The sequence below is a fragment of the Pleurodeles waltl genome, chromosome 8 (genome assembly GCF_031143425.1).
Source record: "Pleurodeles waltl isolate 20211129_DDA chromosome 8, aPleWal1.hap1.20221129, whole genome shotgun sequence".
Classification (NCBI taxonomy): domain Eukaryota; kingdom Metazoa; phylum Chordata; class Amphibia; order Caudata; family Salamandridae; genus Pleurodeles; species Pleurodeles waltl.
In genome coordinates this window covers 120,591,048-120,607,021 of record NC_090447.1, presented here as the reverse complement: position 1 = coordinate 120,607,021, position 15,974 = coordinate 120,591,048, and the positions used below count along the sequence as shown (strand labels likewise).

At 44.5% G+C, this 15,974-nt stretch overlaps 1 protein-coding gene across 5 annotated transcripts in view; it reads right to left on the bottom strand.

The window, feature by feature from the left end:
- TSKU (tsukushi, small leucine rich proteoglycan) overlaps positions 1-15,974 on the bottom strand; it is a 74,491-nt gene that overhangs the window by 28,680 nt on the left and 29,837 nt on the right. The window lies entirely within an intron of this gene.

Here is a 15,974-nt window from a genome sequence, read left to right as displayed (position 1 = left end):
GAGTTTGCTGTGATTTAGATGTTCTACTTAGTAAAAAGGCCAGTCCGAGTGATATAACCCATACGCTCAGCCTCCTGTACGTGTTTCTGCTGCTGCGCCTTTACAGTTTACCCCATCCAACAGATGGACACATTTAGAGAGAGAAAAAGTTATGAAAATTGATTATATAAGGCCACGGTCGTAGCCAAAAATAAGGACCACATGTGTAAAGATCACTTGCAAAAACTCCTTTTTGGAGGAGGATCTAATTTCCATAATGGGAGACCGTGCGCAGGTCCTTATTTTAGGACCACTTCGCCTGCTGTGGAGGAGAGTGACACTGTACACCGAGGCATCCATCCTCCAGGAGCATTTCCACTGGAAAAGTGGAAAAAGCAATGCAGTGCGGCAGAAAAAAAATACAATTACATGACCGCCACACTATGCCTATAAAATGATCCTTTTTATTTACCGATCCAAGTATGATCAATTACATATATTTTTTTTTTTAACTATTTCTCTGAAAGTGAGCAGCAGGAGGAGAGAAACAAGCCCAACAGAGCTGGTGAGGAGGCTATATGCTCCAGGGGAGGCACAAGCTGAGATAAAGGAAAAACATTGAAAACTAGGCAGGATAATGACACTGAAAATAGAGGCAACCAGTGTTATGCAATAGGCAGACTGGAAGCCCTTGTAAATTCTGAGTATGCCCATAATAGGTCTTTTGCCATCATACATCTTTTTAAGAATCTAAAATACTTGCAAAGCATGCATTCACTGTCAGAATACTGCCCCAAAAATTCTTCTGTAGAAGAAAAACGTTTTGGGGGTAAACTTCATGTACTGATTAAGTTGTGCAAAGCCCACACACTCTGCAACTTTGTAAAGCTGTAAAATTATCAGCTTTGCCAGACAAATCTAAACATCCCACAGCTTTAACAACAAAAAAAACAGTCAGCATAGATTTGGTTAGTCACACTGCAGCTCATAGAAATCTTTATGCACATTGACCTACTGCTCTTGAGGGTTTGGATACAATAGCACACTAGATTTAAACTGCAGAGACAGCTAAAAACACCAGAGACAAACAGATTCACAATCAAAAAACACAACATCAGCTCCTGTGCACCAACCCAAGTTAGAAACAGATGGGAGAGCAGCTGACGACTGATAGACCATACACGTTCCCAGTCTGACCAGAACTTACTGGGATTACCGCGTCCTTGTTTCCTGCATGAGGCCTTCTTAACTTCGGTGGACTCAACAACCTCAATGGGACGCTATCTGGTGCGTGAACTAGCCATTCACTAGACTTCCTATCTCCACTCACAATATCTGGACCTTAACTTCTGATCAATCTTCGAGTAACTGCAGTACTGCATGTATTCCCTTTAGGAGCGTAAACCAGTTGATCAAACAACCCAGCCCTACTTACCTTTAGCCTATAGATGTTCAAGTGGTTGAGCCCACCTTTTGCAGGCCCCATGGTTTACACCATGCATTGTTTTTTGCAGATCCATCTTTGAGGCCTCCAGGGCAAGTCACAAGACAAGAGGCTGTTCACAATGCACTGGTACCACAAGCTATACTCATCTACTGGTCATGCCACTCCCTATGAAACCAAAGGCATCAACCAGAGGTAGCCATGGGTAGCAGCTGCTACCCTGGCACTGCTCGTGCTACTCCTGGTCATAGGGACGATAAAGGCAGAAGTAACAAAGCAGGTGGGACTCTTAAAAGTCTTGTTTACTTTCTGAAGTTTTCACACCTTGGTTGTATCATAATCTCTTTGAAGTAAATAGGAGATGGTGAGGATGGGATAGTCAACACTGGAATGCCAGGAAGGGTAAACGTCGCTTCGGCTGCCCCTGGCGTTTAGGTAAATTGACATCCATTTGTTAAACCTAAAGTTTGCCATCTTCAGTTCCAAAAACTAGAGAACTCAAACAGACTTCCAGTAACCTGTAAGACGTACCTCCCCACCGTATGTCGTTTCTGTGCCATCAGGGCACGTGTTTGCACTTAGTGCCTTTCAAACTAGACACTTCCTGAAATGTTGCTCAGCCCTACAAAGTCATCCCCAGTCCCCCTCTCAGTCTGGAGCTTGAATTCGGGCTGGGTTTCGTCTCCACTCCAGATGGACCACCCTTCCCCATCAGCTCCTCCATAAAAACACTATGACTGTCTAGGGTGGTACCCCGACTTCACATTTCACAGCTGAACAGATACGTTTTCTTTTTGAGAACGAAAAAAAACTACATAAAAGAAGTTTTCTCGAGATCTCTCGTAATTTGGCTCTCCAAGGGCCGTTCCCCACGCAGTCAGCCTACTTAAGCCAGAAAACGAACACGCTGCACCATGTTACGCAGTCTGTGGTCCTGGCACCAGGGACACAGCAAGGTAAAGAGAATCAGCAGGAATAGAGTATTTTGGTTAAAACAGGGAGCTGAGGGGACGTGTGCTGTTAAGAGAGCAGGGAAGTTTTCTAAATGCTCCTCATTTGAACGTGAATTACTTGCTATTTCTGTTTTATGCAGGGCGCTCGCTGGCTTGTGAATACTCCATGGTCTTTTAAGAAAATTATAAAAGCAGCAAGGGGTGGACTGGTAATGACGGGATATGAACTCCACATGAGATAATAAGAAATGGAAGAGGCGGGGCAGGAGAACACAATTACTAACCTTTGATAACTGTTTCTGGTGGATACTCTAACTGCAAATTCCTCACCTTAGTATTCATATTCAGCACACTGGTACCAACAAATGTTCATGCTCCATGTAAGAGGGCATGGAAAGGAGAAACCAGAAACTGACATCAGCGCGCACAGGTTGCGCTTCTACGTGCCTCTGCCCGTCACTTCTGGGGCGGTATAGAACCAATGCAGAGCCGCACTGCGCAACCAAGCGGCATGGAGGAGTACTGCTGAAGAAAAGATTCCGGATCCAGTCACGCGCCTAGGGAGTACTCTAAAGTGAAGGATACGCAATGAATTCACAGAGGTAGTGAATGCATGTTGACATATCTAGGCCATGCATTTGGTGCAGCTATGTGGTGCATGCAGTGTATTTATATGTGAATGCAGAATATTTGTGCAGGAGTCCCAATAGTGTATGTATATGTGTAATTATGTGAATATGTGTATATGTAATATGCATGTGTTGTGCATGTTTTTGGACATAGATCTGCATATGTAGTGTGTGCTGCACATATGTTTAATGTATATGGTTATGCATGTGAAGTTCATGCAATACTAGCTGACTATATTTATATAGTGCCTTTACCACGAGGCCTATAGGGGTTCCTATGTGTATGTTTGATGTACGTAAGTATGCATGTGTATGTAGGCATGTATATGAATGTGTATGTATTATCAGGGCCACAGGAATTATGCGGTTGTGCAGCTGAGGAAATTCTCGCATAATTATAGATTTGCTAAATAATTTATCATTTGTCGCATATTCTGCAGATTTAAAAAAAAAAAAAAAAAGGTTGTTTCTAGCTCAACCGGTTCAAATATTACTGAAAATGCAGTGACACATGTGTCTGTACAGTGGAAGGTCCTTTGCAAAGCTGGACTAGTCACCCTTCTGTTTTTACAAAAAAGAACAATAATAAACTATGTTTATTATCGGTTTTTGGTAAAAGGGGCTAGGCCACAGGCTGTAACAAGCACTGCACATGTAAGTTTGGCTGGCTCTCTCGGGCAGGCCAAACACACGTGCGCAGTAGGCTCTCTCCAACACAGGTAAAAAAAAAATATTAATTCCCCACCCGTGTGTACGTCGCTCCCGCACCTATTACCACAGTGAGCCGCTCCTGCTTATTGCTATATTTTGGTATTAAACTGGTACTAAAGCGGTGCAACCAATGCCCAGAGGATGTTACCAATTTCACAGATGATAAAATAATAAAGTAATACTATTACAAAATGTGGCGCATAATTTGCCTTTTCTTGGCACACGATTTACTCAATCCTGCTGCATAATTTGGTCCTCTCCTGCCGCATAATTTCAATGGTCCTATGTACAATATATGTTGTAAATATACTTTTTATCTGTAGGTATGTATATGTGGTACATATGTGTCACGCACATAGGTATGCATGTGTAGTGCTAGTATGTACATCGTAAGCACGTGTTTACAAGTATGCATGTGCTGTAAGGGTATGTTTTAAATATACAGAGATGCACATGTATTTTGTGTTGTACATATTTTTTGTTAAAATAGGTCACTAGATGAAGTACATGTGTTTATGAATATATGTCTGTAGATAGGATACATGTACGTATATTTTATGTACATAAGTATGTATGTTTGGTATGTGCTGCACACTTAAACATATATAGACACATTAAATGTATGTGTAGATATGAATACAAGTTTGCATGTATATTGTTTTTTGGTACTTTAGGTTGTGAAATGGGACTTTTCAGAAGAAGTGACCAGGATGCATCATCTTAAATAGAGTATTAGATAGAGTATTAAATAGATCACATTAGAGAGTGACAAACATAAAGGAACCTAAAAGCACTGATACGTGTTTCTGGGCTATCTAATGCAGGCTTCTCTAACGAGTAGCTCACAAGCTACTGGTAGCTCTCCAACTACCTGTAAGTTGTACTCCTGTCTACAAGACAGCTTTCTACGTTAGAAGCTTGTGTTTGGTTGACTTAATCAATGGCTAACAAAATTGAAAGTGTGTATTTGAAACAAAAATTTATTTTCAGAACTTTTAAGCTGATGCTTTGAGAAAAATGTCTGAAATTTAATAATGTATTCAAAGCTGATATTTAGGTGATAAATCATGTGACGATGGGGAGACTTATTACTAACAGTATTATGCACAGGGCACTGCAGCTGGGATTGTTATGCATTACCCATGTAAAGACATTTCAAATTGACAAAGCCTTTTTGCATTACTGCTTGCACTGGTGTGATCACTGCTGGTAATCTTGCATAGGGTGGCCACTAATACTGTCTTATGTGGTCACCATTACAACACTAGTAATAATAGCTTGGGATGAGTTTCATTGAACAAAGGTAGCTCTCATTACTGACAAGGTAGGAAACTCCTGATCTAATGCTTTTCTGTTCCATAAAAATGCCAAATTCTGCACTATGTAAAAGACCAATAATAACAAGAGCAACTATATGAATCCAGGCTCGGAGATCCAGGTTTGCAGCAAGTGGTGAGGCTGCTCATAAGCTCTCTGTTAGGGATAGGGGTTATACCTCTGCTTAGGGGCAGTCTCGTGGCCGCAAGGTTTATACCTTGTGCCAGCCTAACTGGAGCACCCTGCCTGAACCCCTCCACCATTCTCAGGAGAGGCAGCTTGCAAACCCAAGCTGGTGCAAGCACTGTGCTTTCCTCAAACCGAGTCACGTTTCTCTTAGGGCCTCCAAAGGATGCCAAGATTCCCCAAGTATTTTTGTGTTGGTCGTTATGGTGCTGGGCACCGGCACTAATTTTTTATGGCTGGCACCTATTTTTCTGCCTCAAGCATTTACTGTGAGAAAAAAAGACAAACATGGGAAAGATGGAAGAAGAAAAAAAAACGAAAAAGCATCACAAAGGGAGGAAGCTGCAGGAGTGAGCTGAAGGGGCCGGGAGTGGCTGTAAATGGATTGAAGAGTTCCGAGATGGCTTCGGAATTACCCTGCCTCAGTATTCTGTGCTTGCCCATTCAATTGCAGCAGCCCTGTCTTTTAGAGGAGAGATTTCGGCACCGGCATGCTTTTACTTACAAATTAATCACTGTTCAGCAGCCTTTTCTGTTTTGGTTTAGGAGGCAAGGGTGGAAATTATGTAACTTCCGATGTGTATTCTGTATTTTTTTAATCTCTATGGCTACAATAAAGTCACAGAAGACTGACCGTGAGGAGGTCTGGTGACTTTACTGCAGAATTGGAAACCTGTATAATGCAGGCAGAGTAGGTACTTCAATGTCAGTCAAGAAACGAAAGGGTGGCTGAATAGAAGGCTGGCTTGCCTTACGTACAGTCCTGTTTTTGTTTCCATTTCAAATAAAAAGGGCTGCACATGTAAAGTAGTCTCTCAAGCATGTCAATGCAAGCACTCGAGTGTCAGCAGAAGGATACATCCAAACAACCAATAACATTAGGTGAAATATAAAAACTCCACTGGGCTGAGCCATGGGGTTATTGACAATGTCTCAAGCCAATGGCAAGGGGTTATTGACAATGTCTCAAGCCAATGGCTGAAAGAGACTGGTTAAAAGAAGACAATGGTTGAAAGTGGGCAGATACAGACACCCCGTCCACACACCATAAGCAAAACAGCAGTTTGCTGTCAAACCTCAGACCCAACAAAAAAACAAAAAACAAATAAAACAAATATGTATGACTCAGTGGAAATCTCCCACTTCTTCCGTTTCATTTACTAAGTTATGCAGTGCTTACAATCAGGCTTTAGCACAATAGAAATATGAAAAAAATAGGTCCACTGATGATATACACACGCCTCGTCACTCTATAGTGTGCCATTCTGAAACAACCTCAATTACAGGATTAAACTTTTAGGGACTGACTCATTGCTGCCAAGGGTTTCCACATTAGGTGTGTTGCCATCAAGTAGATGAGACTTTTTAATTCTTTAAATTCTAGAACCTGTGTGTGCTTTTGAAATCTAGGGCGGCTTGGTGAGCAAAATAACAATGGATTAAACCCAGATCTCTTACTGGGGGTGAATGTTTGCATTATTCAGCATTCCGTCCATCATCTGTTTTTGCTTATGTCGTCCTAGGTGGGGAGGGTATGCCCAGACGTGGGTCCTGTGCTCACTGTGCCACTAGATTCAAGCTAGCCTGGCTGATGAGGGGTGACACCCCGAAACCTGTGCTAGGATGCTTGTTTTTGGTCCAGGGTGGACCTAGCTTGGCAGTTCAGACTGGACTGATGCCATGGGGAGCAGGGTCAAGACTGATTTGCATACAGCTGGGTCCAAACTGGGGTGGCATGGTGAGCAAAATAACAATGAATTAAACCCAGATCTGTGACTGGGGGGGGGGGGGGGGGGGGAGTGTTTGCACTGTTCAGCATTCCGTCCATCATCTGTTGTGTTTGCTTTTCCAACCATAACAATAATAGCTTGTTTTGCATAAAGCTTACTATTGTGGTTCTACAGAATGGAATTGCTGTAAATGACTGGTTTCAATACCACCTATTTTCCTCATGTTTTGTGGTTTATCTATTTACTTGTAAAGTGGTTTGTCACTCCACAGACCATCATGGTGCTAAGTACATCGGATGCACAGCCGACAATAACTAAGTTGTGAGAGGAGAGAAGTTTTAAGGGCCCTACTGGAGGGAAATGTTCATGATGCTTGTGGACATTAAGAGGCAAACTTCTCTCCAATTGGAGAACTACATATTGCAATGTCAGTCCACGGATACTCACTGTATCGACATTGGAAGGATGAAAGCCTGTGGCTGGCCTCCTAGTTCTCGACCACATGACCCACTGGTGCTTTGAATGTCAGCAGTGGGCACCCAAAAGTACACTTACACATTATTAGTACGCTCTAAAGCTAGAAGAGAATTGATGCCTGAGCGAAGGGCGGGATCTGACCTGCACCGTGGGATTTTTAGATTGCTCCAAGCACACCCATGTTTTTCTGGCCAGGGAGGCACTTGCAGTTCCGAACATGACCAGAGATATAATTATGTCACTGTATGTCCCGAGTGCAGCGGTCCTAAGTGCACTCCTGGCGCAGTGATGCGAAGAAGGCAGCCAAAGCCATCATTGCCAAGTGGTCAGTCTGGAAGCGGGAAACAGAGCCCCGCCCACTGAAAATCTGTTTTTGACGCTCAGGCTCATCCAAAACCAAAACCCAGCCAAGAGAAATATTAACATGTTTAATATTCAGCACAGTAAAAGTTCTGGGTCTGGAGTCAGCACTGAATCTCCAGTCGAGCGATTTACAATATGGTAAGGATAATATATTTTGTTGATTCCTGGCAGACCTCTCCCCAGGCGTTCATTATATATTATATTTGTATATATATTTAGATATAATTACCCAGTGACGGACGCTACTGGGTTCGAGGAGAATATATATTTATGATGATGATCTAGTGATCTATAATGTAGCACTACAAGCTATGGATTGAGAAGTTCTTGCAGTCCCATAACAGAGACCTGCCGCCATCACAGAACATGCAGAGTCGATGGAGTTGGCAATTGACGATAATCCGATAGCGTTGATTCCAGAAACTGCGCAAGGCACTTCCTAGTTCCAGCCTGTGAGTCGCCGACAGCGGACCCTTCGTTTGAATACTGTGATCAATTCACTCCTTTTCTTCCCGTTTCAAAATCTTTACTGGCAATTTTAGAAGACGAACAGTGATTTATCTTACAATCATATATTTTCTTGGGCTAATTAAAGATTATATAATTAAATGTATTATTCAATAAAATTATAAAGTTAAAAGGGCCAAACTTGTAATGTAGGGCATGTATTGAACAAGCGAACCCCCGTCATCCACCAGAAAAAAGTACGGCCATCTAAAAAGGATTATTTGTGGTGCTGGGACTATAGAGAATTAATGGGGCCAGTGTCTGCCCAATTGTGGGTGGATCCAATGAGCCCCCTCGGTCCCCAAAGGAGGGCGGCCCCTGGCCACACTGCCTTCAAGAGGTTGGTCTCCCCATCACTGCTGAGGTGACCGAAGGGACATTTCCTACCTGTGCCAAACCCTGTGCATCACGCCCTGAACCTTGGCTACTCAGGGTGGTCAATTCAGGAGTCCCAACATCATGGCCTAGGTGGGGCAAACAATGCAAGAAGTATGGAAGCCCAGGCTTGGGGCACGCAGTGAGTGCAGGACCCAAGTGTGCACAACCCGGAAATAGACATCATACGTGACAAGTATACCTTCAACGGAAAGTTACAAACACAAGCAGGGTATGCCTGCTTCTACTGCACATGCGTGGATATGGCCGGCAAGGGCAGCAGTCATCTTTCACAGGAGGGTTGTTATTTCAGAACACGTGCACAAACAGAAGACCAAAGATGCACAGCGGAGAGGAGACAGCTGACCCGATTTCTACCTCCGAAAGTTAAGACTGCGGCCTTTTAAAGGTCAAAGGTCGCAAGGGGCGCTGTTAGCAAAGAAAGTACTACGGTAGAGATGCTTCACGTAGTGCAGAAGATGGATCATTGTTTGCAGGGTTACATGGGCTTCAAAGTCAGCTGATGTGATGGAGGGAAAACCACGCAGCCTGGTGAAGCCAACCCGGAACTGATAAAGTGAGACTGTGCAAGGCCGCATCTTTCCATCGGACGGCAGTGGGGGAGGGTCCCCGTAGGGGTCAAGAGAAGTAGAGCTGACCATTAACTAACATGTGGGTAGAAATGTCCCGAATCCCAGAAATCAGCGCACTCCACGTGATTACTCCATCTTTGCAAGAGAATGAGCGATGGGATTTGCATCTCCAACCATCAAGCAGGACTGTCAGGCAGGATGAACATTAAAAGATATTAAGAGGACCAAGTTCTGGCATGTTCAAAGAGGTGGCTAATTTGGTGCTCTTATAAAACACTGCAATTCGCATCCTTTCCTCACATAGGCCTCTTTCCGCAAAGTGTCTCTCGCTCAACCTTCCAGTCGGTACAATAGGGTTGCTTTTGCGATATTCTTTCACGTTGTAAGTGTTTAAGTGGCATGTCAGAGTGACGAACTTACAACCTGGATGTGTGAATCGATCTAGTGACAATAGCAAGTGGGGTTCCTCACAAGTGCTAAAATCGAAAGCATGTGTAGTCGTCCCCCCCCCCCCCCCCCCCGCGCCTACCTAAAGGAAACGCCAAGCTAGAAGCGCTTCCCCAGGAGGGCTGCTTGTCTGGTGCTGGAAGACTTAAAGCTCGACACTCCCAGACACCTCTGAAGCTATCAGTCCCTGGAGGGCCCCTCACCCTGCGCTGCAAAGGCAGAAGACGTCACTCGAAGCTGCAATGCTGAATGCACAGGGTGTAGAACAGGAAGGGGGGGCAGGTGGAGGCACGTGCTGCCGGATGCACAGGAGCGTACGATGGTCGGAGAGAGAGACAGACCACAGGTCAGGACGCACGAGAGGCTGGCATAGATTAAAGGCGCGAGATATGCGTCATCTACTATGGATTACTGATGCGCACTATGTACAGTCTAGTGGGGGCTTAAGAAGACCTTTACTCGAGTACTGTGAGGGATCCACGGGCACCAGCAGGGGGTAAAGGAGCAACGAGTGCACTAATGGATGTCCAGAAGCCTCACTTGCTTAAGACAAACCACACTGCATTATATGATGCAGAAGGACCTGGGGCCACAGGATATGAGACAAGGCCATCAGAGGGGGCCAGAGCATGATGGGTAGAAGGACATTAACAGCATCCATAAAGAAATTAAGTATGTAAGTGAACTATAGGAAGGAAACCAAGAAGGCTAGTTCTGGTCTGGCCTCAGCGTGCAGATTTCATCCACGTCTCACTGTAAAATCGGGCGTGAATCCTAAGTAATCCCTGCGAGAATAGATTCACCTAGATCCACCCTGTGTCAAGACAAGCTTTGTTAAAGGCCCCTCCTTTGGTGGAATCAGTACGTACCGCTCCTATTACGTAGATGTTTGATCTCGAAGAAAAAAAGCTGTGTAAAGAGCATGGCAAGGACGCCGCAAAGGAGCCTCTTAACAGCTTTGCACTTTCACCTGAGAGATTTCAAAGCTCTCCCCTGACAGTCGCAGAGGCAAACACCCCTCCCCTTAGACCCTTCAAAAGGAGGTTCTTTTAATGAAGATCCACGACCTTCCTCATCAGGGATACCATATCCCTGGCACTGTCCTCCTCGCGCCGTCGACCCGCGCTGGGGCACAGTTTAGAATACATATTTGTAGAATAGACCGGGAAGCAGCCTGCATTGGGAGATGCTCACGGGCTTCACGGGGGGGCTGTGGAAGACAAGAAGAGTGACTGGATAGCTTGGACTCCAGGCACCTCCGTTCAATCAATGCCCCCTCTAGGCAAACACTGGTAACGCACCGGGCAGCGGTGGGGCCCGGGTCTGAAGGCTGAGGGGCCTGCTGCTGCGCCTTTACGCACCCCATGGGCCGGCACCGCCAGGAAGAGCAGCCACTCTGGAAGACAGGCAGCCGGCGCAGCCAGCGTAAAGGGGACCGGAAGTGACGCGGAAGAGGGCGCGAGTACCCTCGTGACACTCTCCACTGAAAAGCCTCAAGGAGCTAAGATCCATCTCTCTTGGTTCCAAAACGGCAAAAAGCGACACTGAGAGAAGACACACGACGCAGACGGAAAGGGCGGGATGTAGATTTAAGAGGCCACTGGGAAAGAAGTGAGGTTCAGATGGAGGAAAAGAGGCCCAGGGAGGGAGTCAGATAATAGGTTCCCTTCTATATAACGACTGCTGTCAACGCTCCTTCTTTTCTAGCGCACTGAAGAACCGATGGTGTTTACATCTTGTGACACTCATTTGATCTCCCCTCAGAACAGATGAGGGCGGAGTCAGCAGTCCGAATGTGTAGTATTTAGGCTGCACACAGACTCCTACAGCAGACCCACTGGGGCCAACGATGTGACTAAATCTTGGCAGTAAAGGATGCGGGGACTGAGCGCCTGTGGATTCTACTAGTTTTGAAAGTCTGTGCCCAAGTTCCACCCATTTCCCACAATCCTTTTTGTGAACCAGTCCATTACTGGGCAAAGTTGTCGTTTAATTACCATGCTGTCATACGCTGGCGCCCCTTTTGGAGTTCTGGATTGGTGCGTGGTTCTGCACCGCAGGTCACGTTTACATATCTGTACATGCCAACCAGCACAAGCTCAAAAAGTTCTCAGAGATGCAAACGTTACTGCAAGTCAAATTCTTGGAGTCTCACCTTTACTCTTGATGTCCGGATCCTCAGGCAGATGCTTTTCTTCAGTCTAGGAGGACGGGTCTTTTGTACGTATTTCCTCCATTCTCGATGATCCAGAGGGTACTCTCACAGGTGAGTCGTCAAATGACGGGGTAGTCCTAGTGACTCCTCACTGGAGGCCCCAACGTTGGTTTCCAGTGGCGAGGTCAATATTCTGGCCATGCCAGTGTGGATTCTTCCCTTTCTGGAACTCCTTTCCAACCGGATGGGTCTTCCACAGCCAATGATTTTTCAGGGGCTCTTGTCTCTCATGGCATGGAGACTTTCAGTCAATGTTTGTAAATGCCAGCATTTTCGCAGGACGCTACGTTCTTCTTGTCACAGTCTTGTGCTCCCTCTGCCTCTGCCCACAAGTGATACGAGTCAGCTTGGCGACAACGGGTAGGCTGGTGTGACAAATCTAGTGTGGATTCCTGAAAGCAGGCGTCCATATGATTGTAAATTTCCTGGCTGAACTGACTAATCAAGGACTTACTTACAGGACAATTAATAATTTCCGTTCTGCAATTTCAGTCGGACATCCACATTTGGATGGCAAACCAGTGGGTAACCATCCTTGGTGTGTAAAGTACTCAGGAGTATTTGCATGGGTCGACCCCCTCAACCGAAGTATTCTTTGTTATGGGATTTTGACATAGTTTTACGTTTCCTTAGATCTCGGTCATCAAATTAAGATCTTATTCGTAAACAGTTTTTGGACGAACTGGCATTGGATTTAGCAGGTAAAGTATTTACTCCTTGTGGGATTTCTTTTACTATTGCAAGACGTACAAAGCTGCATTGAGGTGTATTAGTTATCCTGCATTTCCCCTTCATTCGAAATTGTGTGTGGTTAAATGTCTTCGAACATATGAGGATTATACTCGGGAACTGAAGAGAGTTATCACAGGACAATTGCTTATTTCCTTAGCAAAGCCTTTCTGTCCAGTCACTTCAGCAAGTTTAGCTAGATGGGTTAAATGGTTGTTGGCTGAAGTTGGGATAGATATCCCCAATGTTGAAGCTCATTCAGTCAGAGGAGCTATGGCTTCTAAAGCTTTTTCTGGACTCGTCTTGAGGACTTTTATGGTCGAGGCGGATTGGTCTTCTGATTCCACCTTTAAGGTATTTTATCATAAACCTATTTTGATGTGGCATTGGAGATAGTGGATCAACTTTAAGCTAGCATAATCCGAAGCCTCCGGTCCTGACATAGAATAAAACATTTTCAAGCTAATGCGTTAACATTTTTCAATTGTATTAAGGACACAGAGGCGAGCATTATCCTGCCCTGAGATTACAACATTGTTGAAATAACATTTGTTCATGAATATGACCATTGGTTCTGAATGTATTATAGACTATAATGTTTTCTGTGAAGCATTGTATTTACTGTTATCTTATTTCATATTTTCCACCTGATTGTTTGATATATTCTTTGAAGATGGATATTACTTTGATGTTTTCTTTTCAGGCACGGATGCTAAACCGATTTGAAGTTAGACATAGTGTGGCCGGTAGCTGAGCATCTGTTGATGTGAAGAGTTTGCCTTCATCGTGGGATGACTTTCCTCCTGTGGAAGTGGTCCTGTTGGCTCGTTACAGTTCGAGTTGGATTCTAGTTTCTAGACATCCTGTTATGGTTCACAAAGAAAGAGGAAGGACTAAGGTGGTTTTGACATATTGTAGAGGAACAGAGACCTGGTAATTGGATGAAACTGTGGGCTCATGGGATAAGTAGTTTAAAGTTTTATGTGTACCGATTGGCTGCGGTGGGATTCTCAGTAAAGAAAGAGAAGCACAATCCTCCCTGCTGTGTCCTTAACAGAATTAAAAATTCTTAATGCGTTAGCTTGAAACATTTTTTAGTGTCCGTTGTGCACCAGCACCACCAGGACCCAAGCATTATGTGTTCTATCTACAGGCCTGGTACACAAAGTAAGGAGAGAGAAGCCAAAGTAATGGGTGTACGAGGTTCCCACCATTCTCAAGACAAAAACACACTGGTCATTCGTTCATGTTTTGAGGTTAATGAAGTTTCAATAAGTTGTAAGTGAAGAATAATTTCTGTTAAATCCAATCCCTTCTGTCGCTACCTGGTTTGCTATTTATTCAGGAAAATGTAGACTGCTGTAAAATCCATTTAGAATCATCAGCTTCTATTAATGTTCTTATTTTTTTATTTTGATGATAACATAAAATACTACTTGTGATGGTTAGGGGCTGACCAAGTGGCAAACCTACCTGCAGGTGTTTTCACCAGCGCTCTGCATAAGATCAAGTGGGTTCGTAAGAGAAGTCAATGGTTGACCCTAAAGCTCAATTCAGGCTAGAGAACAGATTTGGGTAGGCATGTTCTCCAGAGAGGCTGACACCAGTTTGTAACTCCACCCTCTCATTTACAGGGTACTACCCCAGCTAGGGCACAACAGTGGGAACCATAGTTCGTTCAATGTTTTGAGTAGTTTGAGAAAATAAATGACTCAGAGCATGGGTGTCGCCTCACCAAAAATGTAGGGATAGAGGAATAGACATACAGAACCCAATAACATGATGACACCACATGGCTGACCACTTGTTCACTCTTAACACTCCCACAGATGGTGAAAAAGCAGAAACTATAGAAAGTGAGCTGCCTTTAAACAGTGCTTAACTTGTGCTTGTTCTTTCCGGTGCGAGGCACCAGCACTTATTTTTGAGGGCCGGGGCTTATTTTTCCCCCCTCAAGCATTTACTGCAAGCAAAAGACACATATGGTAAAGATGGAGGAAGAGAAAAACGAAAAAGCGTTACAATGGGAAAAAACAGAAAGCTGCAAGAGTGAGCTGAAGGGGCAGGGAGTGGCTGTAAATGGATTGAAGAGGTCCGAGGTGGTTTCAGGATTACGCTACCTCAGTATTCCGTGTTCGCCCATTTCATTGGAGCAGGAGAACTTTGGGCACCGGCGTGTTTTTATTTACAAATTAAGCAATGCTTCTAAAAGCGTGGTGTATTCATGTTCGTGCTTCCGTGATCCTTGAGACCACGAGTAGCAATAGTTCAAATACTTGCTTAGAAGCGGCTTCTCTTTGCCAAAGGACATAAGTTAAAAAACAACTGTTTAGTGTGAAAATACAAACTATGTTGAACTATGATGGGTAACAAAGAAACTACTTTTAGCAGCCTAAAGTTCACAGACCGCGTTAAGAGATCAACGAGGGGAGAGGCTGTAATGTTAGGGACTAACAGGTTATAGGTTATCTGGAGGGCAGCAAAAGGCAGGATAACTAGCGAGATGTAGCTGGTAGAAGTTTTTGTTCTTAAGTGGCTACTGCTGGCACAGAGCACCAGGCACTTAAGATGACAAGGGATGTACTCAGCATGCCATGTGGCAACCTGGGGGTTCAGTGTGACTGCACTCTGTGGTCCTTATTCACTGGTAAATGAACAAACATTTCCTTAAGCTGAACCATCTCAAGATGGAAGCCCGGGGGATCCGCGGGAACAGTGGGAGCGCCTTGGTGGTGCAGAGGCAGAATTAAAGATATTTAGCAGGTAAAGTATATGCTGAAGGCCCTTAATTCTATAGCAACAAAACGTGTGAAACGTATGTTCCACTAACAGCAGGATGCAGAACACTTTCCAAAAACTGGTCCTCTGCCTCTTTAAAGCTTTCTTTCCACTGTGCTTTGCCAAGATAGTCAAGCAGGGGAACTGCCAGGTGATTACAAGCTGGCACTAGGAGGCAGTAACCGTGGAGAGGACACAGCGACCACTGCAAGAGATTGCACTCCAACACATCTGCAGAAAGCGCTTTCAGAACCGGCCATCTCACGGAGCGCACACTCGGCTCAAATTTTGTAGGTCAGAACATGAAAATTAAAATCTGAAATATAGGTAGTTTATTGTAAAAGTACACTAAAAAGCTAATCACGGCATCGCCTGCCTGATTTCAATTGTATTGACGCGGGACTCACATCCTTAAGGGTACAGGCACTGATGCTTTTGGGATACCCAATCAAAATTTAGCTACAGCCTGGTGCCCAGTCTGGCTTTACTTCCTGTTAATCGACTAAAGGATGGGGCCAGAGGGATGCACGCTTAAGGCAAT